This window comes from Rhinopithecus bieti, unplaced genomic scaffold (genome assembly GCF_001698545.2).
Source record: "Rhinopithecus bieti isolate Rb0 unplaced genomic scaffold, ASM169854v2 scaffold_1295, whole genome shotgun sequence".
NCBI lineage: Eukaryota > Metazoa > Chordata > Mammalia > Primates > Cercopithecidae > Rhinopithecus > Rhinopithecus bieti.
The window spans coordinates 6,793,991-6,821,543 of NW_016803880.1; positions in this window are offsets into that span (position 1 = coordinate 6,793,991).

The following is a 27,553-nucleotide window of genomic DNA, read 5'->3' on the forward strand; positions in this document are numbered from 1 at the left end:
AACTGTATTTTTTTTAAAAATCAGATTAAACACATTCCAAAACAAACACATTCCAAGTCTCAGAACTTCTGACTTGGGTGTAATCAAGTGAGTAGACCTTACTGGATGAACAGGAAGATAAACCTTTAAAGACTTTAATGCTAAGGTCTACTTGAAAGTATCATTTGTATTTGCTTCAAAAATACAATTAGATTTTCAAATCTAATAAAGTTAGATACAAATCCTTGAAGAAATGATTCTGGTAACAAGAAAAACTGAATGTCTATTCTATAGTGCTTTTATGGTAGAGTGCTCACTATTCTGATATACTGTATTTGCTTTGAAAATCTTATACTGAGTAGTTATTATGTATCATGCACTATTTTTGGGTTTCAAGAGTGTTGGTGAATGAAATAATGATACAATACAAGTACAAATTAGCATTTACACCATCTACAATTCTTACAGGTAGAATGTTTTGTGTCAGTTTGATATCCCTCTGAACCCAGGAGTCACTGTAGAATCCAGAGTATGCGCAAGATTGAGGTATTACTGCCTAGTTGACTATATTAAAATTTCTGTTGTCAAAGACAGGTAGGCAAATTCAATTTTCTGACTTTCAGTATGTTATGTCCTCTTCCATTAACCTTCTTTTTTTAACATGAAGATAATTTAATAAGTAACAAAGAGTATCAGTAACACAACTTGTTCTTCTAACTTAGTATGTCTTCAGTCCCCATCAAGTGACTTTTTCCCCTAGATTGTCTAAGTTTTAATTTGCCCAGAAGGCCTGTAATCTGAGGCAGAAATTATTATTTTCTGGAGATTTTATATATATATATGGCTACTTATATTTTAATTACATATATGCCTTTTTCTACAGTTTTCCCTTTTCCTCTGTTACTTGTCTCAAATATTATTTGTAGTATTATCTCTCAGTCAACTTCTTGCCACATTAATTATTTTTTCAAGATATTTAACACCAGTTTTCTACTACGTCATGACAATTGGCCTCTGTGCTCTTCCAGTTATAATAACAATAGTAGCAGGGCAAGTGGAAGCATGGGTTTAAATGTGTATTTATTACATATCATACATAAGACTTAGAATTTCTCATACATTCTCATCTACCCACATTCTTACTTAAAGATTCTATGAAGTAGGTGTCATGATTATCCTCAGTTTTTACAAGAAGAATCTGAGAATATAATAGTCTCACACTTGTTTTCAATCTCAAAGAGATTTGTCTGACTCAGAGACTTTGTTCCTACTTGAGGTGTTTGGTTTTCTGTGTTGTATTTACAACTAATCCTCTGGACCTATTCCCAAAGTTGTTAGAAATGAGAGGTTACTGAGAACTTCTCTTTGTATTCAGTATCATCCAAGAATATTTCTAGAAAAAGTAAGCTTGAACAAATGGATATAAGAATTCTCACAGAATGACTCCAGACTCCTAAGGGGTGGTAGTGGAAAGAGACTGATAACATGCCACCAGAAGTAAAAGTATCTAAGCAGGAATGCCTGCTAAAGTAGTTTGGGTATTCATTTGTAACCAATGATCTTGCTTAGTTCCTTATACACTTTTTTGAGAAGAAAATGGAACTGAATTGATTCTTGTTTGAACTCTCATATTTCCAACCTGCTGAGTAAAATTATGATTGAGGTGTGCATTTTATCTAGTAATATTTGGTCAGAAAATTCTGTTATTGAGGATATCGATTTAATGACAGGATCTTAAAATTCTCTCAAGTCTTACACAAACTATCAACATTCTATTATAGTTATGAAATACAAATTTTTCAATGACCAGGAATCATGATATTATATTTATGAGAAAAATGAATTATTCAATGAATTGGGCATTTTAGCTATATTTATACCAGTTGTCTTTCAACTGTACATTATGTTCATTATAGTTAACATTATAATTATAGTAAATAGAGGGAGTGCTGGTAATTTTTTTTCAGTTCCTTCCTCTGTTGACAAACAATAGCTTTAATGCATGTTTACAACAACCTTACAGAAACACTGCTTTATTTTCAGTTTAATAAGATAAAACCAGTGGAAAGCATTACTTTTAGAAGTGTTTGATATAGTATCTCTCCAGTTGAACTGAGAGAAAAAATCAATGTACATTTTTCATTTTATGAGCTCTATGATGCAAAGTCTCAAGGTGTAATTCACAATTCTTCATAAGATTTTCTGACTACATTCTGCTTTTTTCTCTTCTAGTCCTTTTGTCTCAATCTTACAATTTTTGGCAGGTTTGCAAGTCATTTTAGCCTCTGTCAGCCAAGATGAAATACTCTATTGGTGCAGTGAAATAAATATCTTAGTTTTCAGTAATACCAACATGGCTCCCTATATGATGTTCTTTAAACTTAATTTGGTAAGATTCTTTTTAAATGTTACCTGCTCTTTACTTAATAAAACTCATATTTAGATGCTACAAATGTTGTGCTTTCTTGCTTGAGATTTTTAATGGGTTTATCGTAAGATCGTATTGGGATATGTGAACATCCAGTTGAAAATACTCAGTCTTTACTACTGATGGAAAAGTCCTGATTGCAATACTTGCAAATTTCCTTAAGGAATGCTGTAATAGCCTGCCTCCCAACCCCCGCATAAGTGGAAGCCAGCAAAAGTCAGCTTTACAAATCCCCTTCCAATTTTCCAAACCCCTTTAAAATTTGGTTTTGCCAGGAGACATGTGCCTCAATTTTTGAGTAGTCTTTTTAGACTTTCTTACTGGCTGGTATGTAGAAATATCTTAGCTTCTAACTCTAGAAAAGCCAAAGGCCAGAAAAACGTTTTTATGCAGATAATATCTACTTAAAAGTTAAAAATTCTGGAAAGAAAACTCTAAATGTCAAGATTAATAAACTCTATCAACCTAGGAAAACAAATCATTTAGAAATTTTGGGAAATAAACTGTATTTTTTTTAAAAATCAGATTAAACACATTCCAAAACAAACACATTCCAAGTCTCAGAACTTCTGACTTGGGTGTAATCAAGTGAGTAGACCTTACTGGATGAACAGGAAGATAAACCTTTAAAGACTTTAATGCTAAGGTCTACTTGAAAGTATCATTTGTATTTGCTTCAAAAATACAATTAGATTTTCAAATCTAATAAAGTTAGATACAAATCCTTGAAGAAATGATTCTGGTAACAAGAAAAACTGAATGTCTATTCTATAGTGCTTTTATGGTAGAGTGCTCACTATTCTGATATACTGTATTTGCTTTGAAAATTAAACTTTAACAAAAATTATCAATGATTAAATATTTATTATATGGATTGTATTTAATGTTACACAAAAGAACAAGTTAATTCTGTTTAGAAATTAAAAACTAGAAGAAAATCAAAAGATTATTTTATAATTTCACTTTGCTTAACCTGATAAACTACCTACAACCTTAGGCAGTTTCTTGTGTATTATGTTAATAATATACAAGTGACCTTTTCTCTACTGTTGTTTATTAGTTTCAGCATGTATGAAATAAAATAATCTGACATAAAATTCTCTTTGAGACTTATCTGACATAAACCTGGACACTGAAATTCTTAAAGGATTTAAGGGAACGTATACAATGCCACAGCAAGTAGAATCAGAGTTGGTTGTAATAATATACATTGGCTACAAACCTCATTCTTTCCTGTATCTTTCCAGAGAACAGTATGAAACTCCCATTTGCCACTTTGATAGTTTCCTGTACCCAGTAAACTTTCGGATCACAAATAGTCTAGACTTTTAGCTTTGGGTAAGCATTGATCCTTCTATGGTTAAACATACAAGTTTAGATCTGGAACATAGTTTGGAGCTGTTCTCATAATTTTATTCCATTTACTCATTAAACAGAGAAAGGAAGAATGACAGTCAACTAGGTATTTTATGGAAAAAGTATTGTCAGCAATAAATTATACACCTACAGGAATGTACAGCAACATTTTGATTTCAGACTACCAATGATTTTAGTTAAGCTATTTTATAAACCATATTTTTGTTTTAATTTCCTCCAACCATTTTTTAATACCTAAGTGAGTACACAAACAATACCTGGAGAAAACACCAGCTGGTAACATGCAAACCTTCTACTTGGAGAAACGCTTTTGCAGACATTTAAAAACATAGAAACCTGGACCTAAACTTCGATGAACTGTAGGGGTCAAAGGTTACTTCATAGGGCTCCACAGTTCATTCCACCTCTCACAAGAATTGAGACTCAGTATATTAGAAACACTTTTGTTAGGTAATTTGGTGTCAGGAAGCAAAGTTAAAGGCCAAGCATCTGGGGCTTCTGATTTTAGTCTGGGCTTGGCCACTATTGAATGTGTGACCATAAGTTCAGTATGGGGCAGGGATGATATCTCCCTCCCTCATTCCTCTATCTTCAAGGCTGGCCCGGTGTCTTCCTAGACACTTAATAAAAGAATGAATCGCATTCTCCTTCTTCATGAGAAGATTTTAAAAAAACAATAATAATAATCACCGTTTGCTAGCACATTTTCCAGGGAAGGAAACCTATTTAATTGATTTAATCAGGACCACTTTCTTCTGAAGGTCAGAGTGTCCATTAAATTCTGTATGAGAAGAGGCATTTCATGTGAGGGGGTCAAATGTGAGTTTTTTCAGGTTTCTGGTCAGCATTAAAAAGGAGGTTGTGGGAGGGATTGTAAGAAGATGATTGCTTCTTCTGATGCCTTAGAAGGAGAGTTCAAAAGGAAATTGACTTTGATTCTCGTGATTTCTTGAGGAGAGTGGAGGCCTATTTCCTCCTCTGGTATGGTGAAATGAGGTTGCAGAGGTCAAATACAATGATTTATGGACATGGTCTTAGAAGCAGGTCAGTTGAATCGAAAAAAATAATTAAAATTACTCTATTTCATGGTCTTTCCTGATAAACTACAGAAAGAAGTGTTACGGATGCAACACAGTGCTTTTTGATGGAGTGCTGCGGGGACAAATTGTTCACAGCAGACTATTGTGGCAGTATGAAAGGTGTTTGAGAAATTGCCAGAATTCTTTTGCTGTTTGTTTGTTTTTGTTTCTGAGGCCATTTCTTTGAGATGAGATAATTTATATGAGAATGTCTTCCTTACTAGGTACAGTAAATTATGTAATGATATTTTGTTAACAAGTATGAAGTTAAATATATTTCTTCAATTTGTGTAGTTTTGTGGTAGAATTTAAAGATAAATTATTATTATTTTTATTTGTATAGATTTAAGGGGTACAAGTGCAGTTTTGTTACATGGATATACTGCATACTGGTGAAATCTGGGTTGATGAGGAATTCAAACATTACTCAAAAAAATAAAAGGAATGAATAGTCTAATTAGAAATGCTTTGCAAATAATCTGGACATATTTTGCTAACTTATAAATTCACAGCTCTGTGAGCATCATATCGTCTTCTTTGATGGCTTGGAGTCCTATGAAGGGCTGATAAACAGATTGGTCTCCATTGATTTGAAAGATAATAATGTCCATAGCTAAATATATTCTACAGGAATGGCATTGGTGATTTCTACTACAAAAACTACATAAATTGAAGAAATATACTTCACATTAATACTTGGCAACAAAATATCATTACATAATTTGCTGTACCTAGTAAGAATACTTAATTCTTCAACACAACTCTGACTGTGTTGAGGAATTTGGTGGCTTATACACTGGAGGAAGTTCTGCAGGTTTGTTCTCTACGTGGGCCCAGCTGAAATTAAACTGTAGGCCCTTGCTGCTCTAAGTGAGATCTGCAAAACCTATTAGAAAAGCAGTATCTCAGGCCTGTTCTCAGATCCACTGAATTGGAATCATCATTTTAATAATGGCCCCAAGTAGAATAAATGGATGAAAGTTAAAAGTTTGAAAGCAGTCTTCTAGGCTTTTAGAATGTAAAATGAAGCATGCACTGCATGTAAACAATCCAACTCACAGGAAATACTATTTTTCACTATTGTAGGATTGGACACAAAGAAGCAACATCTGTCTCTTTGAGTTTCCCTGTTCAAATTTCTAAATCTATATTATGTACATATAATATTGTCAAACATATATTTAACATAATGTCATATAATATTTTATATTAGAATTGTGTCAGAGAACATTAGAAAGTATAGGCCAAAGTTTTTATTTTACAGATGAATAATTGGAGGCGTGGAGAGGTAAAATGACATACCCAAGCCTCCACACGTAGTCAGTGGCAGAATTCTAACAACTAGGCTGGTCTCTGGAACCCAGTCTGGGGCTCAGATAATAGAGATGTTGTCTTCTCTCTGCAAATTCACTAAACACATTAACCCAATCATTTTATTTTGACTTCAAAGAATGTATGACTGTTATTAATATGTAAAAAAGTCTGTGCATAAATATGTATACATGAAATATAATATACTAGTGTTTAATGATAGCTACATACAAGAAAAGGATTAAGGGCTATTTCAGTTTTCAGGACAAGCAAATATACATAGGAAATTACATGCATTAATTATATAATAAGGGATCAGCTGTGACTGATATTTTAAGGTTGTGTGTGATAAGTGGTGAGGGATGTGACTCCCTGTAAGTGTGTGTGTTTTCGGTAAAAAAATTTAATTCTTATCTTTCATTGTAGGGAATCATAAGAAGTAGCTAATTTGAAAACAACAAGAAAGAAATGGAAGCATAAACATGATTTTTTTTAGAAACAAAAGGGAGATTTTAAGAATATCGCTAGAGGACTTGAGTTCTGTGGACTCTGGGAAGCAGGAATGACAAGTGGAAAAAAAGCAATCAATGGTCTGTTTGGTTTTCAAAAACTCCATATTCCTAGAGGATACCAAAACGCTATTAATTACATTTAAATTCATTTTATACTACTTTGACAAAATTAAACTTACAGAAGGAGAGAAAGGAAAAGAATACATCACTGGTTTACCTTATGGTTCAGAAAAAACTCAATTCAAGCCCTGCAGATCAGTGAACTTTTAAAAATATTGCTTTGTATTTAACTGGCAGCTTCAGTTAGGTTTCAAAAATCTGCCTAAAGGTAGAACCTAAACTCACGTTCATTCACAACTTTACAAAGGTCAGGTTAATAAAACAGTGCTTTTGGAAGATTTCCATGTTGCTATAATAGAAAATATTTCTCTAAAAAGAAAACCAGAAAATATTATTAATATTCTCCTTTTTTTTTTTTGAATATCAGTAGGGGGGCACTAAGATTCCACTGGAAATGAAAATATAGCCCTGTAGCCAGTCCCATAAATTATTTGTTTCTGAGGTTTTAAAGGAAAACATCATAAACTGGCATGCTTTTTTAACCTCTAGTATAAGCTTGATAGAAAATGCTTTTCTTTTTAAGCGCCTCAAAGGGTAGATGGATTTGACTGTTTTTCTTTAACCTGCGATTTTTTTTTTCCGAGTCTTATATTGCCAGTCTGATTTGGTTCTTTACTCAGCCATTTAACTGCAATGCTATCTTTATCACTTTGTCAAAAATAGAGTAATAGGATTTTTTTCGCCAAGATAAGTGGTTATACTTAATAAATGACGATTATGCATAAAGTTCCCTTTAAACGGAAGCAAAAGTATGTTACTACAGAGTTGAGCCAAGTTGGAAGTTCGCAGGGAAATAGAAAAGTTTGTATATACCAATCCTCCTTGCCAGCTGCCAAAATAATGGAAAGCACTGCCGACAAACAGAATCACATTAAATATAATCCTAAATCTAAGAGGAACTAAAAACTATACACGAGTTTTCGATTAGGCTATTGAACATTGTTCATAAATTTACAATTAAAGCAAAAAATTGGTATTCATAATAGAACCTTAGCAAGAAAGGATAAATAATTGAAAACGCAGTATTTATGTATTGCTTCATGGTTTATATCATTCAGATACCCATGAAGCAAGAATATATTGATGGATTTTCAGTTTGTATTTCATTCTCATTTCCTAACGTGTTAAGAAAATATACTAAACTCCTAGGATAATAGTTTTTTAAAGATATTACTGAAGGTTTTCAATGTAATATTTTGAACGCTGGGCCTATCATAATTTTTGGTTACAATTATTTTTGTTTATAGTAACCTAAAAAACACTATAATTTAAAATACAGGCTTTTTTTTGTCATATTGACCATTGCTTTAGATAATGTGTGGATGCCTAATGAATCACATTTAGGAATGTCATTCCTAATGGTTTTACACTGATTTTACTTATTTATAAGTCAAATAAACCAGGTTGAATTCATAGAATTATAGCACTGTGAGAACTCTGACAGCTTTCCCAAAGACCCTTTTATTTTACAGATGAGAAATTTGTAAGTATGGAAAGGTCACTCAGAAAGCTTTGCAAACAGAAGTGAATCATTCACCATGGTAGCAGGACTGGCAGAAAGTTCCGGGTCTCTTGATTCCAATCCAGACTTCTCAGTTTCTGTGTGAAACATACATGATTCACTCTCAGTGTAATAGATTTCTTTAGCAACAATCCAGAGAACAACCTGGACCCTAAGGAAAACCAGTGAGTGTTGATCTCTATTTGCATCTGGAGAAGTAACGCTGGACTCAGAGGTGGAGGATGCAATACATAATACTGGTTTTCAATTTTTATCTTTCTTGCTAAGGTTCTATATGAATACCACATTTTTGCTTTAATTGTAAGATTATAACAATGTTCAATAGCTAATCAAAACTCGTGTATAGTTTTAGTTTCCTCTTAGATTTAGGATTATATTCATTGTAAGGACAATTGAAATACCCTTCCAAAGAAAGCCATATCATAAATGAAGCATGCTGCCCAGCAAGAGACATATACTTTTAAATAAGACTGGTTGGGATTGCTACCAGCTAGGACACCTGAGAATGGCATAAAGATGAAAAACACAGTGCAGTGTTGAAAGAATATTACCTCTCCACCAGTAACACAATTTGAGTTGTGGACTTTGTTTGCATTTGGCTGACTGTGCTAGTTCAGTCCATTTTCACCCTCCTTCTCCTCAGTATAATTAAATCAATTTTATATGCTGAGTGTGTGATGACTCAGTGTGGTTGTTTCTGCTGCCAGTGGAAACGTTTTGCTCTCTATATTTCATGCTGATTCTCTTTCTATTAACAAAAATGGAATTTTCAGGCTTATTACAAGATTAAATTCCTGATAGAATTAAAGGCGGTTGATCCTTTCCTACCATTTCCAAAACAATTTTTCTCTTGGGAGCTACCATTCTGAAAGCTAGAACTCCAAACCATAATTTCTTTCTGGATGAATTTTATTTACCCATTGGGGAAAAAGTTTAGAAGTACATCACCAAAATTAACAGAGGGCTTAAATAATGTACAACTGAATTATTTGAAATGAATGAAAAAATCTTACATAATGACATATATAACCCCTTCAAAGTATTTGAGAGATGTGAGGCACTGAATGACCTGGGACCCCACCTCCAGTGCAGGCTGTTTTTGCTTTTTCTTGCCTTTGGCTCCTGGCCTTGCTATTTTTTTTTTTTTCTGTGAATCAGAAAAAGTACATTTATTGGATTAGAAGTGGAGAAACTGAACTAGGGTGGAAGAAATTTGGATTGAAAATATTCTTGTAATCATGAGGAATTAAGTGAAACCAGTTTCTGGGAAACATAATGAAAGAGCAGGGAAGAGGGGTAGGGAATCCAGCACTGCTGCAAGCATCGTGTAAACACTGTATCCATATCTCTGGCTCTGAAGTTTAAGAAGATAAAATAATGTTTTAAATGTTATCATTAAATAATACTATAAAGCCAAATGGTAACCTTTCTTAAAAAAAAAAAAGATATTTCACTTATTGCATGTTATTGTAATTTAGAAGGTCTGGTCTTTACCTCTCCCAGACATCAGTTGTTAGAAGTGGCTTTAAAAAGAAAATAATTTTGTTTTAGTTTGTTAGCTTTATGTGTTTACTCTCCTTTTAGCTGAAATGAGCAGGGGAAGCTATATTCTAAAACATGCACTTCTGTTCCACACAGCAAGTTAATTTTCAAGTTCATCAGATGTGTATTTATACGGTGATTGTAACTGTCACATAAACATTTTGTCAATCACTGCCTTCCTTCTGTTCTGATGTGCTATGAGTACCATCTAAAATGCGATGAATGTTTTGCTTGTTCTAAGTAAAAATTAATTATGGCAATGATACCAAATGACACACACTCTATTATAACACTGCACTAACCAAAACTATTATTGAAGTTTGAAAGGAAAAGAAAATCCTAGGTCAGAATTAAATTATCAAATGCTTTTACTTGTTCTTTTAGATCCACTTATTTTTTGAATGAAAATTTTCTAAACCTACTCGAAAGATGTAAACTGGTCCATGAACGTAAATCATAAAATCAATTAGAAGGTGTGAAATAGCAATAGAGTATAATGAATAAATCAGTTTATCCTACCTTTTGTTTGTACTGCTATTTTATTTGGTTATACTGTGAATAAAATATATGTGATTATTTTATCCTTTAAACAACAATGACATACAATTTGGGAGTCACCACAGTAATATTGCTCTTACTAAAAATTACCAATAAATAATAAAAGAGTGAGCAAAAATTTAAGGAAAATTAGAATACTTCTATCACTTTTAAATATCTCTACATTATTAACTACAAAGGTAAAATCATCGACTTTACAAAAAGAAACCTGGCAGACACCACTTCAACCAAGTGATAAAAGTTTACATCACTAGAAATGGGTCAAATTCACAGTATGTGCCTCTTGAGAGGAGATGCTGAGAAATATACACATCATTTATCTGATATTATTGCCAAAAATATATAACCTGAATTTAACTGTGAAGAAACATTAAACAGACCCAAATTAACAAATATTCTACAAAGTAACTAGCTTGTATCCTTCGTAAGTGTTTAGGTCATGAAGGAAAAAGCAAGATTAAAGGCCTGTTCAGTATTTCAGAGACGTGATCATTAAATGAAATGTTTGATGCTACATTGAATGATAAACAGAAAAGTGGATTGGTGTGCAATTTTCTGATTTTGATGATCATATTTATCTATGTAAGAGATTATCCTTGTTTTAAGAAACATACAATGAGGTATTTAGAGATAACAGGGCCCCATGTCTGTGACTTCTCTTCATTTATATCAGAAAAGAAATATATATATTGAGAGAAAAGAATAAAACAATTGCGCAAAATGTAAAATTGTGTGAAATTTGGGAAAGCTGTATGAGAATCGTTTGTATTATTTTAGCAACTTTTATTGTAAGTCAGATATTATTATTTTAAATATTTAAAATAGAATGATGGCACAAATATTAGGCAGGAAGTTTGAAATAATCCCAAAGGGAAGATAATTGAGTCTCAGATTTCATCCATATGAATTTATACAGTATAAATGCTATACCAGAGTATAAGACATTCTTGAAAGATGAAAATTTAAAAAAGCAACTCTATCTAGGTTTGTACGGTTCCTTTGACATATGGTGTAGACCACTTATATATACCCCCAAGAGATATTATCATAAGAAAGTAGCACCTGTTTTTGTTAATGTGGCTGTTTGCAAATATATTAGAATAAATGACTTGAAAATGTTAAATATCCAAGTATGACATCTTAAAAACAAGCTTTCAATGAATAACAAGAAAAATTCAATTCTCCTTTTGTTGCTGTTGTTGTTAAATTCAGAAAATAAAATCATCAAACACACAATAAAGAATGCCAAATTTTACATCACCATTGACTTTAATCTGGAATTTTTGCTAGGTCCTAGCAAAACTACAAGAGAAGAAACTTAGATGCAGGACATCAGACCCTACTCAGAGACAGCAATGTAGTATTTCAGCCATTTCCACTAATGATCATGAGAGCTAACATACGCATTAAACCTCTAATTTCTAAGTATTAATATCATATATATATGAGAGAGAACACGCACAGGGATTTACATAACATTCTGCGATCTCATATGAATTATGTATTTTTTATTTTCACAATCGGATATATAATTATTCATTCTTACCATTTGTCTTTCTGTTGTTTAAGATTAGACTCAGCACCTATTGTTAGAAACCCAAGATGAAAGTGGTTTAAAATAAAATGGAGGGTGACATCAGTGAAACGGTGAAGTGGAATGTGTGAAAATTATCTCCTCCTTAAAAGCAACTAGAACACTAGCCAAAACTCCCAGAATCCACATTTTGGAGTCCTAGAAATTAAGCAAAGGCTTGTATCAGTTCAGGAGTGTTTATTCAAGAGAACAGCTACATCTCAGTAAGAAAAGAGAGATTTGTATTGTTTTGTTCTAACTTCTCCAATTCCTATTCTCTTCTCCCAGCTTCCTGGTAGCCTTGAACACCAATAACCCACAATCACAGTGAAAATCAATAGACTGGCAGCCAATGGAAAGAGTAGAATGAGTTGGAACTCCCTTGAATTACCATTTCCAGATTATTACCATGATTTTATTTGTCCAGCAGCTCCTTTGTAGGGAAACAGCTTGTTTCAAGGCAAGAATGATGTCATCTTGAAGCAAAATCACTGTAATAAAGGATGTGCTTCTGTAGCATCAATAATCCCTCATAAAGAAACAATGTCTATAGTGTAGACAACCTCTTATAAAGTTGCTTATCTAACCTGCACTGTGGTTATGGTTTCATAAGAAAGTATGAGACATAACCAGTTACACACATTTTACCAAAAACATTTATTACATAAAGTATAATCTCTGGAGGGTGTTGTACAGAGATCCACTATCTCTTGGCCACCAGAGATACTGTTTCTGTTTGTAAGTCCCTATTAAGAGTTTTCTCAGAGAAATAGGATCTGTCAGTCCCTTTCTTCAACCTCTCAGTTCCCTCAGCTTTTGGGCATAGGCTTTCATTTACCTCCTCACTCACCATGGAACAACCTTGTTAGATCACATGCGCAAAGCTATCTTTATTTGACATGACTCAAAACTCGACTGGTGTAAACAGCTGTTTCCGGAATGAATCTTCTGAAAATACACAGGCCCAAACATTTAACGTCATAGCTGTTGATGACAGTGTATAACAGTAAGTACAAAATACATGCTAACCAAAAAGCTTAAAATTAAAAGGTCCATCTTAAGATGTCCATAAGAAGTTCGAAAATCTCCAATATATTTTGAGAATTTGGAATGGCATCTGGATACACAGGACTGTGCATGTGTCCAAGGATGAAAGACCTTAGAAGGTCCTCTTGCCTTTGGCTAATCTTGAAGTTCTGTAAATATAAGAAGCAAAGGAAAAGGCAAAGATGTAAACTACATGACTGAGTGTTGAGGCATGTCTCAACATGCACAAAGAACCTGACAGCAAAAACTGGGAGGTTTATTGATTCCTTAGGCATCTTAGGAAATCTACATCTAATCACTAGATGACCACTAAGCTAACTAAGCAAAGCTAAGCTGAGCAGAGCTTTCAGTGGCCGCAAACAACAAACAAATAGACTTATACATAATTAGTTCAGAAAAGTTACCAAACAAAACAACAACAACCGAACAACACATAGCAATAATGCTGCAGTGTGGGGGGAGAAGTATCTGATTCCAATTATTACCACATTAAGTTGTTTAAAATGTTTAGTTTTAAGCAACAGTGACAAAGAAAACATGTTAAGATGGTAATTGCAATTCCCAGAGTGACCACTAAGACAATTCTTCAAAAATATATAGTGAATAACATGGCAAAGGGATTAATAGAAATGACGTTCAATCTGTAGACCAACTTGGAAAGTATTGCCATTTTAACAATCTTAAGTCTTCCAACTCATGAAAACAACTATCTTATCATTTATATTGGAGAGCTATATAGCTATTATAATCAAGACTGTATGATACTAGCATAAGGATACACATGTTAGATCATATGAATTGAGTTTCCAGAAATAAATCAATACATTCTTGTTCAATTTATTTTGACCCATGTCAAGACATTACAGTATAAGAATAATATTTTTCTTAACTAATAGTATTGGAGTATCGAATATCTCTATCCAAAAGAATGAAGTTAGACCTCTGCATTAGTCAGGATTCTTTAGAAAGATGGAATCAGTAGGATACACATAGATATAGAAGAGGGGATTTATTATAGGAATTCGTTCATGCAATTATGGAGGCTGAGAAGTCCCACCATATGCCATCTGTAAGCAGAAGAAATGCTGTTGGTGTAACTCAGCCTGAGTCTGGAGGCCCAAGAACCAGGATCTCTGATGTTTGAGAACAAGAAAGATGATGTCTCCATTCAAGAAGAGAGGGAGTGAATTTGCCCTTCCTCTACCTTTTTGTTCTACCTGGGTTGGATGATGCATGTCCAAACTGATGATGGCAGATCTTGTCTTTACACAGTTTTAGTAGTCAGGGTTCTCGAGAGAAAGATAACTAATAGGATAGATGTATATATGAAAAGGAGGGTATTAAGGAGTATTGACTCACACAAGATGAGTCCCACAATAGGCCATCTGCAAGCTGAGGAGCAAGGAAGCCAGTCCGTGTTCTAAAACCTCAAAAACAGGGAGGCCAAGAGTGCAGCCTTTAGTGTGTGGCCAAACACCCGAGAACCTCTGGCAAACCACTGGTGTGAGTCTAAGAGTCCAAAAGCTGAAGAATTTGGAGTCTGATGTTTGAGGGCAAGAAGCATCCAGCATGGGAGAAAGATAAACATGAGAAGCAAGTCAAATCCTTTCACCTTTTTCTTCCTGCTTTATTCTATCCATTCTATCCATAGGCAGCTGATTAGATGGTGCCCACCCAGACTGAGGGTGAGTCTGCTTCTCCCAGTCCACTAACTCAAATGTTAATCTCCTTTGGCAAAACCCTCACAGACACACCCAGGAATAATGCTTTGTATCCTTCAATCCAATCAAGTTGATACTCAATATTAACGATCACAACAGTCTATTGATTCAAACCCTAACCTCTTTCAGAAACATTCTCACAGACACACCCAGAAGGAATATATTACCAGCTATCTGGGCATTCCTTTATTCAGTAAAGTTAACACATAAAATTTATTATCACAACCTCTACCTCACACCATATAACAAGGTAAATCAAAATAAATCAATGAAGCAAATATCATACATGAAATTATAAAACTCTTAAAAAATAGGTGTAAACCTTTGTGTCACTGGATTAAGCAATTGTTTCTTTGATATGACGCCAAAAGCACAAACAACAAAAGAAAAAATACATACATTTTACTTCAAAATTAAAAAATTTTGGCCGGGCGCGGTGGCTCAAGCCTGTAATCCCAGAACTTTGGGAGGCCGAGACGGGTGGATCACGAGGTCAGGAGATCGAGACCATCCTGGCTAACATGGTGAAACCCCGTCTCTACTAAAAAAATACAAAAAACTAGCTGGGCGAGGTGGTGGGTGCCTGTAGTCCCAGCTACTCGGGAGGCTGAGGCAGGAGAATGGCATAAACCTGGGAGGCAGAGCTTGCAGTGAGCTGAGATCCGGCCACTGTGCTCCAGCCTGGGCGATGAAGCGAGCCTCCGTCTCAAAAAAAAAAAAAAAAATTAAAAAATTTTGTGTTCCAAAGAACACTATCAAAAAGCTAGAAAGACAACCTATAACTTATATAAAATCATGTATCTAATCAGCATCTCCTATTCAGAATATATATGAGCTCTTATACTATAACAACAAAAAGACAAATAACCCAGTTAATTATTTTATTGTTGAGTTGTAAGAGTTCCTTATGTATTTCTGGATATTTAATGCATAGTGATCTTGAGCATCATTCTTGTGCTTATTGGTCATCTGTATATTTTTTTGGAAGGATGTTTATTCAAAACCTATAACTCACAAATAAGGAATGAACTTCAAAAGAAATTTCTCCAAAGAAAATATCCATGTAACCTATAAGTAAATGAAAAGATGCTCAGGATTATTTGTCATTAAGGAAATGCAAGTCCAAACTACTAGCAGACACTCTTTCACACCCATTAGGATAGCTGTAATTTAAAAAAAAAAAAAAAAAAAAAAAAAAAAAAGACAACAAAAGTGTCTGTATGACTGTGAACAAATAAAAATCCTCATAAAATGAAAAGAAAAATGGTGCAACTACTATGGAAGATAGTTGGAGACTTCCTCAGAAAGTTAAACATGGAGTTACTCTATGACTCAGTAATTCCACACCTAGTTTACAGACCAGGAAAAATATATTCCCACACAAAACTTGTACACAAATGTTCACAGGAGCATGATTCATAATAGTGAAAAAATTAACTTAACATAAATATTCATCAATTGAAGAATGAATGAATAAAATATAGAATAGGCATACAATGAAATATTACTCAGCCATAAAATAGAATGAAATACTGGTACATGCCACAACATCGATGAACTTTGGAAACCTTATGCCAAGTAAAATAAGCCACATCCAAAACGCTACTTCTTGTGTCAGCCATTTATTCTAAACGTCCAGAATAAAATCCATTAAGAAAGTAGGTAAGTGTTTGCAAGAGGCTGGAAACACAGAGAAATAAGGAGTGAAAATTAATCAGTATAGAATTCTTTTTGAAAGTGATAAAAATATTTTTGAATTAGTAGTGATGATTGCATAATGCTGTGACTATACCGAAAACCACGGGATGATACATTTTAAAAGGGTGGATTATATCCGATGCAAAGAGTATATCAACACAAAGTTCAACAATAGAAGAAGATGTAACCAGCCCTCTAGGTAGCAGAGAGAACTGACAATTTAATAAAGATGGAGAGTGCAGTGAGAGCAGGAGTACATCAGAGAAAGATGAGCTGGACCCTCTAGAAGGGCCCAGTAAGCCCGAGCGATGGGATATGGAGCAGGACATGGCTCCCTGCTGAGTAGACCTGGAACACTTGCCACCTGGTCCAAGGACAGAGGCAGGGATAACAACCACGCACCTGCTACTCCCAACCCCACACCCCTACACCCACCCTACTGATGGTGATTGCCATGACTGTGGCCTCACGGAGCCCAGAACCACTGGCCATGCCACCATTGGATAAGAGGAATGACAGCTGTCCCTACACAGCTGAGGTTCCAGGGTTTTCCAGGACCCCAGAAGGCAGGTGCACAGTTGGAAATTCACATCTTGGGCAACTCAACTTCTAGCTAAGGAGTTACATAGATCTGGGACTTGGGGCCACCACTCTGACCAAACTGGACAAGACTTTTTCTCTTCAGGTAAGAGTCCACAGGTGCATGAAGGAGAACAGGTGAAGAATGCATGGTTTTCCTTCTACCTGACCTTGATATTGGAGGAGAAAAAAGATTGAAGAATCTTCCACATTTGTCAAATAAGAATTGCTTTTACCTGTTGGGATGACTTTCTGGCTGGGTATAGAAGGCCTGCAAATGTATAAGAAAACTGCTCTTAGCATTTCCAACAACTTTTGAAAAGAAAACTTATTTTGCTACATCTAGGCCTTCTAGATGTGAGCAAATTGCCAGTGTCAAATATAAACAATGCCAAAAACTGGTTAAAGCAGTAAGGACAGATTTTTATTCAGCTATATACTATCTCAATTAAAAAAAAAAAGACTGTTGCATGAACTGAAATCAACTTCAACTTTGCAGAAGTAACTGGGCATTTTAAAGAGAGATTGAGGGGGATAGGGAGGGGAAACAAGGGGCTCAATAGTTAGGGAAATGAAAGCATTAGTCACTGTAAATGCGTTAGGTTAGCTGTGTCTTTCACGTGGCAATTACCAAAGTTAGGATTCTGGTCTTCCACACAGACTGGAAGGTAGAAGCCATGTTCATAGGTGTTGGCTGGAACAAACAGTAAACTTGGGGGGGTCAGCCTTAAATTTTCTCAAGCAGGCACTATAAGAGGGTTAGAGTTACATTAGGGATTTGGGCTTGAGTGGTTAGAAATTATATTAGTGCTTGTTCAACTCTTTATATGCCAAGGGCAAGACTGTTTTTTGTCCTTTTCTTACTCTATTCAAAGCAGAAATCATTGGTCGTATACTTCCCTTGCCTCTTTGATAACTCTGATGAAACCATCTGTCATTTGTTCTCATCCTCACCATAAGCAAAGCCATGTTTGTAGTTTAAGGATGTTATCTGCCCTAAAATGAGATCTAGACATGGCCTGACACTGAATTTGGTGTGGAATAATGTATTTAAAATGCCTAGTCCCACCGCTTTGCTTAGTATCTTGAAATTTCTAAGAGATTCTGAATTTAATAGGAACAACAACAAAATTAAATTATGTTCTGGTCCTGAAAGTAGGCAAGCCCTAAGAACTTATTCTTAACTAGTAGTACATTAATTAACATCAAGATATCTGTCAATATATTAATGAGTATGCAAAATTTGTTTGCTTGTCTATATTTATTATTCTAGAGAAAAGTCTAATAAGAGGAAAATTTCAAGCTGAAATGAAGTATGCACTTAAATGTTAGAATAATTAACAGTAAGTTTTAAAATAAACAAAACGTTGTTTATGGTATTGCATTGAATGAGACAGACTATTCACTTTCGCAAGAAAACTGTGATACTAGTCTTAAAAATAGAATCAAACAATGCAGCAGTGGTTCATAGATATCCATCACGTCTAGGAGAAAAAGGACTCTAATTCAAGTACTAAAATATCTATTTATATATAACTGCATATGGCATATTGGCATGCAGATCATCCACCTAATTCTTGCTCTTTTATTTCCATGCTTATTAAGCAATGTTTTCATTGCAATTTGTCTTTGATAGCCCCACAAGTAGATAATCTATTAGTCAATAGACATGAGCACGTCATTTGATTGGCAGAGATTTCATCATTTTATTTTTATTTTGTTTTTGGTTACTTTAAAGATAAGGTCTCACTGTTGCTCAGACTTGACTGTAGTGGCACAATTATAGCTCACTGAAGCCTTTAACTCCTAGGCTCAAGCAATCCCCTGGCCTCAGTCTCCCAAGTAGCTGATGACAGGCTCATGTTACCATGCCTGGATATTTTAAAAAATTTTATTTTGTAGAGATGGGGTCTTTTTATATCGCCAGTCTTGAACTCCTGGGCTCAGGCAATCATCCCAAATTGGCCATCCAAAGTGCTGAGATTACAGGCAAGAGCCACTGTACCTGGCCCCTTGATAGAGATTTGCTTAATGCAAATTGAGCATTTTCAGCTCATGTACAATTTTCCTGAAGATTTCATCCTGTCAATCAAATTCCATGAGTCATGAGATCAGCCTGTAAACCAAAAAGAAGACACTCTTGATCAAATCAGGGTAATGTCACTTATGTAAAGCAAGGTCAATGTATAATCCAACAAGGAAATACCATCTTCTATGTCTAATAATTATCACTTTTAAACTAGCCTCAAATTCTTCTGTATGTTCCATTTGATCAGGGTGAAATTATACAAAAGGAGTCTTGAAAATAGTAATAAGAAGAAATATTTGCCATGTCCAATTACTACAAGCAAACTTCGAAAGACAGAAAGATCTTTATTAAGGACTCAGTTGGCAGGGCACAGTGGTTCACACCTGTAATCCCAGAACTTTGCAAGACCAAGGAGGGTGGATTGCCTGAGGTCAGGATTTTGAGACCAGTCTGACCAACATGGTGAAACCCCTTCGCTACAAAAATACGAAAATTAGCCGGGCATGGTCATGGGCACCTGTAATCCCACCTACTTAGGAGGCTGAGACAGGAGAATCTCTTGAACCCCGGAGGCAGAAGCTGCAGTGAGCCAAGAACAGGCCATTGTACTCCAGCCTGGAGTGAAACTCCATATAAAAGAAAAAAAAAAAAAAGATTCAGTTAAGAGCCAATGACTCTGCATCAAGATGATTACTTAGTCAACTTCATTGTGATTTTGAAAATTAAACTTTCAGATTTCTTTTCAGCAAAATTCTCCTCATATGAAATGTTCTTTTTCAAAACTTTGAATACGATATGATTTTAAAGGTGTATGTGATCTATCCTATTTTTCATACCTAAGTTTCTATCTCCTTATGTCCTTGTTTACCGAGAGGTTGTTTAAGGAATTCACACTTGAAATTGGCAAAAACTCTAGTGAGTAAAATGGAAAAAAAAATCACCCCAATTCTTTTCATATTATACAGCACATTGTTAAAGATAATTATTGCAGCTGGTTGGGAAATAGCAGAGTTTGGGTGCAGCATCCTAATGAGAGAAAAGGAAGGTATCACTCACAATGTAAACTCCTGTCAACAAGGACTTGAAAAATGTTTTTCTATATTTGTAAAATCACAGAGGCAGACCCTCAGAAACTACAGCTATATGAGAAAGAAACCAAATATTTAACTTTCATCTAGGTTTTGAAGAGCCAGAACTCTAAAATATTTTTAGTTACATTGCACATAATGACATCCCATCACAGAGAAAGGAGACAGCACTGACATAGGATCTTAACATCACATCACACACAAGAGTGAAGAATTTGAAGGCCACTGAACAATGAATTTTTCCATTGTACTACAATTACGAGAACACCTGTGCTACCTAGCTGTGCATGAGCCCCATAAAATGCAATGTTCCAGAGCTGTCAAAATGTCTCACTTTGCCTTTAATTCAGAAATCTCATTGTGCTGGCTATGGCTCTTGCGGTGGGCTATATTTTAACTATAAGCAATAAAATAGAATGTTGAATAATTTTTAACTAACTCAAGAAGCATTTATAAATATTCAACTTTGTCCCCTTCTTTAAATTTTATTTTTTGCATATTTACAGAAAAAGATATGGGAGTTGCTGCACTATAAAAACAATCCTTAAATCATGGGAATATTTTAGCAGAGCTATTGATCTGTACCTAAATACATGGAATTTAATGCATCATAGCTCTAACATTTGAGCTAGTTAGGTAGTTTGAACTCTGTTTACAAAAATCCCGGAGGCTTAGGAATTGGACTCCTTTTACTCCCTGTTGCTCATGTTAATGCATCAATGACTGATTTTTCTGAGTCCCAAATCAGGGCTATGTGTGTGACAAATTGATGATACAAGCCAAAAGGCTACAGAGAGATTAGATAGCTGATATTTGGTTATTGTATTTTATATTTAATTAATTCATTCAACCAAGAAGAAAATATATATAATATTTATTAGGATAGACATTTCCTTAGAAATTCCCTAAAATTAAGATGTGCAGTTTCCATGTTTAATATGTATCTTGAAGATGATTAAACAATAATAATAAAAAATGTGAGTTGGTACATGAGGCAATAATAAGTTTGGAAGTGAGAAATATTTAATTCTAGAGAAGTGAATTGTATGAGACTGATAGAGCTCCACTCTAAGATTTATGTAACACAAACTCTGACTCTCTACAATCTTCTGCTTAATACTAAATTCTATTAGGCTTTGAGCTCCTTGGAGATAGAAACTGTGTCTTAGTTCTATCTATACTCAATGCTCTTCTGAATATCCCCCACACAGTGGGTTCTCAAATGTATGTTAATTTTTTGCCTTGAAATAAAATCACATTTGATTTTTGAATATTTCCAATGACATATTTACTTCTGATTTTAGCCATATTAAAAATATCCAAAACAAACGTTGAAAATATGGGTTGTCTAGATGGGAATTTGGTCAATTTAAACAATTTGAACTTAATTATCCATGAATTCCAGGAGAGATGGTAAGCAGCAGGTATAAAGTAAATACAAAGTGACTAATGAGCTCATCACAACAATTGAAACTATATAATCTCATTTGTGAATATAGATGCCAATGTCCTAAACTAATATTTAATAAGTTAACTTTATCAGCATTATGAAAGAGCAATATAGAGCAGACGCGTGCAATTTATAATTAAAAGGGGATCCAATATTACACACACACACACACACACAGTTAACTGTGTTGACAAACTACGGATAAAATTGTTCCACTATATTAAATGATTCTGTTATGTAAAAATGGCATATTTATATTAATGCCAAAGGAAACACTGAATATAATTCAGAAACCATTTTTTTTTAAGACGGGGTTTTGCTCTTGTTGCCCAGGCTGGCGTGCAATGGAATGATCTCGACTCACCGCAACCTCCGCCTCCCAGGTTCAAGCTATTCTCCTGCCTCAGCCTTCCGAGTAGCTGGGACTACAGAGGCATGCCACCATGCTGAGCTAATTCTTTATTTTTAGTAGAGTTGGGGTTTCACCATGTTGGCCAGGCTGATCTCAAACTTCTAACCTCAGGTGATCTGCCTGCCTCAGCCTTCCAAAGTGCTGGGATTACAGTTTTAAGTTAACTTTTTAAAGTTTTGGACACTCACTTAGCATGTATTTACTAGATGTCTACTATATTCTGTTAAATGTTCCAGGTCAAAGTTGGCAAATTATGGTGCAAGAGGGAAAATCTGCCCACCAGTTGTTTTTGTAAGTATAGTTGGAACATAGCCATGCTCATTTGCTTACACATTGTCTATATTTGCTTTCATGAGAGATACAATGGCAAAGCTGAGAAGATGCTACAGAGACCATACGTCCTACAAGGCCTAAAACATTTACTTTTAGGCCCTTTACAGAAAACATTTACAAATCATTAATCTAGGTGATGGATGTTGAATTAGAGAAAGAGAACATGAGACAATAAGAATGTATATTTTCACCTCACATAGTGATAAATGCTATAAATGCTATGGAATATATATATGATTTATATATATATATGTACACACACACACACATACACACAAATTAATAAATACAAATAAGACACAAATTTACAATTTATACTACTAAAAGCGTGGTTGCAAACAAAATGCCTTAGTATGAATTCTAGTTTTCTCTAAGACAGATTAAGTTCACTGAAGGTATCCGATATGGTTTGACTTTGTCTCCACCCAAATCTCATCTTGAATTGTAGCTCCCATAATCCCCACCTGTCATGGGAGGCCAATGGAAGGTAATTTGAATCATGGGGACGGGTTTTTCCCATGCTGTTCTTGTGATAGTGAGTAAGTCTCATAAGACCTAATGGTTTTATAAAGGGCATTTCCCCTACACATGCTCTCTTGCCTATCACCATGTAAGATGAGTCTTTGCTCCTCCTTCTCATTCCGCCATGATTATGAGGCTTCCCCCACCATGTGGAACTCGGAGTCCATAAAACCTTTATTTTCTTTATAAACTACCCAGTCTCAGGTATGTCTTTATTAGTAGCATGAAGACAAATACAGTAAATTGGTACCAGGTGGTGGGGTGCTGCTGTAAAGGTAACCAATAATGTGGAAGTGATTTTCGAACAGGGTAATAGTCAAAGTTGGAACAGTTTGAAGAGCTCAGAAGAGAGGAAGGTGTGGGAACATTTGAAACTTCCTAGAGACTTGTTGAATGGCTTTGACCGAAATACTAATATTGATATGGACAATAAAGTCTAGGCTGAGGTGTTCTCAGATGGAGATTAAGAACTTGTTGGTAACTGGAGTAAAAGTCACCATTGCTATGCAAAAAGACTGGCAGGATTTTGTCCCTACTCTAGAGATATGTGGAACTTTGAACTTGAGAGAGATGATTTACGGCATCTAGTAAAAGAAATTTCTAACCAGTGAAGAGTTCAAAAGGAAGCAGTGCATTAAAGTTTGGAAAATTTGCAGGCTGACAATGAAATAGAAAAAAAAAATTTCTGGGGAAAAATTCAAGCCTGCTGTAGAAATTTGCATAAGTAATGAGGACCCAAATGTTAATTGCCAAGACAATCAGGAAAATGTCTCCTGGGCATGTCAGAGGTCTTCACAGCAGCTTCTACCATCACAGGCCTGGAGACCTAGGGGCAAAAAAGGGTCTCATGGGATGAACTCAGGGCCCCCCTTGCTGTGTACAGGCTTGGGACTTGGTACCCTATGTCCCAGCCATGGCTAAAAGAGGCCAATAATGTGCAGCTCAGGCCATTGCTTCAGAGGATGCAAGCTCCAAGTCTTGGCATCTTACACATGGTGTTGGGCCTGCAAGAACACAAAAATCAAGAATTGAGGTTTGGGAATCTCCGCCTAGATTTCAGAGGATGTATGGAAACACCTGGATGTCCAGGCAGAAGTGCAATATAGGGGCAGAGTCCTCATGGAGAACCTCTGCTAGGGCAGTGTGGAAGGGAAATGTGGGAGAGGAGTCCCCACACACAGTCCCTATGGTGGCACTACCTAGTGGAACTGTGAGAAAAAGGTCCCCATCTTCCAGACCACAGAATGGTAGATTGACTGACAGCTTGCATTGTGCACCTGGAAAAGCCTCAGACACTCAACACCAGCCCAAGAAAGCAGCTGGAAGGGAGGCTGTACCCTGCAAAGCAACAGGGGTGGAGCTTCCAAAGACCATGGGAACCCATCTCTTGCATCATTGTGACCTGGTTATGAGACATGGAGTCAAAGGAGATCATTTTGGAGCTTTAAGATTTGACTGTCCACTAGATTTCAGACTTTCATGGGGCCTGTAGCCCCTTTGTTTTGGCCAATTTCTCCCATTTGGAATGGCTGTATTTACCCAATGCCTGTACCCCCATTGTATCTAGGGGTTAACTAACTTGCTTTTGATTTTACAGGCTCATAGGTAGAAGGGATATGCCTTGTCTCAGATGAGACTTTGGACTGGGGACTTTTGAAATGCTGAAATGAGTTAAGATTTGGGAGGACTGTTGGGAAGGCATGATTGGTTTTGAAATGTGAGGACATAAGATTTTGGAGGTGCCAAGGGCAAAATAATATGGTTTGGCTGTATCCTCACCCAAATCTCATCTTGAATTTTAGCTACCATAATCCGCATCTGTCATGGGAGGGGCCCAATGGGAGGTAAATGAATTATGAGGGCAAGTCTCTCTCTTGCTGTTCTCGTGATAGTAAATAAGTCTCCATTTCTAAATAACACAATATATGCAAAGCCTAATAAAGCAAAGTACAATCAAATGAGCTAAGCCTTTACAAGTACAACTGGGTTAGTCAGTATTTAATGATGCCTATAGCTAGGCTTATTTAAAAAGGGTTTACAAAGCCCTTACAAATCTCCTTCTCAGCTTTACTTTATTCTTAAGTTGAAAATGAGTAATAATTATTGATGTAAACAAAAGGGATACACTGAAGTTCCTATACTTGTCTACCCAATGCACTCAGTATTGAGTGTATAAAATGCAGGGAAGTCTTTCCAAAATCTAGTAGAAGTTAGACTGTAACATTAGGAATCTGGTAACTGAAGTACCCAAAGAACCTCCTATTGAATCATGCCTTCAGGTAAGGTGACCTGACAAGTAAGTTCCCCAGGGACTATGAAAAAATAGTCATTAAAGTTAATTGTGGACCTTAAAATAGAGAAAATGAATAGTTCTCTGCATATGCTTGGATTACATTGCCTCCAAAACATGCTGAATCTCATTAGAATATGTATCCTCTAGAGTCCTATAGAAAAAGACTGTATATGGTTAATATATAGCAAAAGCAATTGATTCCATATGGGAAGGTCAGAAGGAATCATGCATAATTATTGGGAACAAGTGATGCAAATTAAAGGAGCTTTTTATGGTTATTCTATCTATAGCACACAGCAGAACTATCCCATAAAATCACTATGTTAGATTTTATGTAATCTCTCTTATTATATCATAGATTCGTTATTCTTTAAAGGATCTATTCAATTTGAGTAATCAAGAAAAAATTGCTAATGCCAGAAAATCAACAAATAAACTTCCTTTAACAATGAAATCAATAATACTGTAGAAGAACTGAAATAACTGTCACTTAAACGATGATTCTCACTGACAATCATTAGTTAAAACACACAAAATTGGCCACATTGAAGAATAGTTAGTGGGTTAAGCATAATTATGTGATAATTGACATTTTTATAAAATATATACATGCAGTAATGTGGCCTAGAATATCAGCAAATTAGATGAATTCATTGAATAGACAAGCATTTCCTGAGCTATGCCTCAGGGAACATCAGAATTCTGACAATTGTTAATAATGATTTTGAGGGAAAAAAAATTGTTCTTGGACAAATTATATTGTTAAATGTTACAAGCTAAATGACCAACATAAAAATTCATGTAAGCATTAGCAATGTTAAGACTCTGAAAATTCCTAAGGTAAAAAAAGCCTGTTTTATAATGTTTAACCTAATATTTCCCTAATTTTAAAATATTTTAAATATTTTGTTTAAATAAGAACTTTAAATTTGAGAGCTTTATAAGTTATTAAAACAGAAGTAAACTTTTAACAACCACTAATTCAAGAAATAGAAATTCCACATATACCCCCAACTAGTTCTTTTCAAATCGTACTCTGCCTTTTATAGTAATTTTTAAAATCTTTCTTTACAACTTTATTATTCTATGGTCTAGTTTTGCCTCTGTTCTGCACGTTTTTGAAGTTTCTTTCAGTCCATGTGTTCCCTTTCTATTTATTTTATTTTTTAACCTGCAATCTATTTGTTTGAGAAACTGGATGTTTTTCTGTAGTTCCCCACAGTATGGGTTTTGCTGAATGTATTGCTATATTGTTGTTTAACACGTTTCTCTGCCATTTGTAATTTTTGTTAATTGGTAGTTGGATCTCTATGTTTAATGAGGGATTTAGGGTCAATGTTTTCAGAAAGACTATTTCATAGATAATGTGATTGTTTCAATTAGGAAGAATATGATATTTGATTGTCTCTCATTTTGTAATATTAGCAGCCACGGATTCTCACTTCATTCATTAGTGTCTGCAAAAACAGCATTATCCTAATTCCAAAGTTTCTTCTCCACTAAACTTCTTCACAGAACTAAAATATATCTTTTAAAAATGTTTGATTTTGCCTATGTCTCATCCTATATTAACTGTGACACAGTTAATATAGGAAAGGCAGAATAAATGGTAGATTCTTTCCCTTATTTACCAACTTTGAAGACAAAAAGTTGATTTATTAGAATCCTCAATAACTAGTCAATTATTTTTTAAGTATCATTTTGCATTCTTGAATTTAAATATATTTGATGTGTTTGTTTGTTTGTTTGCTTGTTTGTTTTTTGATGAAGTCTCACTCTGTCATCAGGCTAGAGTGCAGTGGCGCAATCTTGGCTCACTGCAACCTCCACCTCACAGGTTCAAGTGATTCTCCTGCCTCAGCCTCCCAAGTAGCTAGGACTACAGGTGTGCACCATCACACCCAGCTAATTTTTGTATTTTTAGTAGAGATAGGGTTTCAGTACATTGGCCAGAATGGTCTCAATCTCTTGACCTTGTGATCTGCCCACCTCAGCCTCCCAAAGTGCTGGGATTACAGACGTAAACCACCTCTCCTGGCTGATGTGGCTTTATTTATTATGCTTATTACCCACTTCAGTGTCAACATTTTTCTTGTGTAGCCCATCTATATCCAAATTGAAGCAGACAATTTTTTAATTCATTTGACTTAGCGGGAAACAGGATTCTGATACCTTAATCTAGACACTAGGATGGGCCATTACTTTAGGTATATCCAGCAAACTAAGCTAGGAAATAGAAATATGAATATAAATCCTCATGAATTTCTACTGCCTGACATTTTACTTTACTGACTAATCTTTTACTTTTCAAGGTAATTTTTGTTAACTATCATTGTTAGCATTTATATTCTCCTCTTTATTTGTTGCTCTTCAGCAGTGC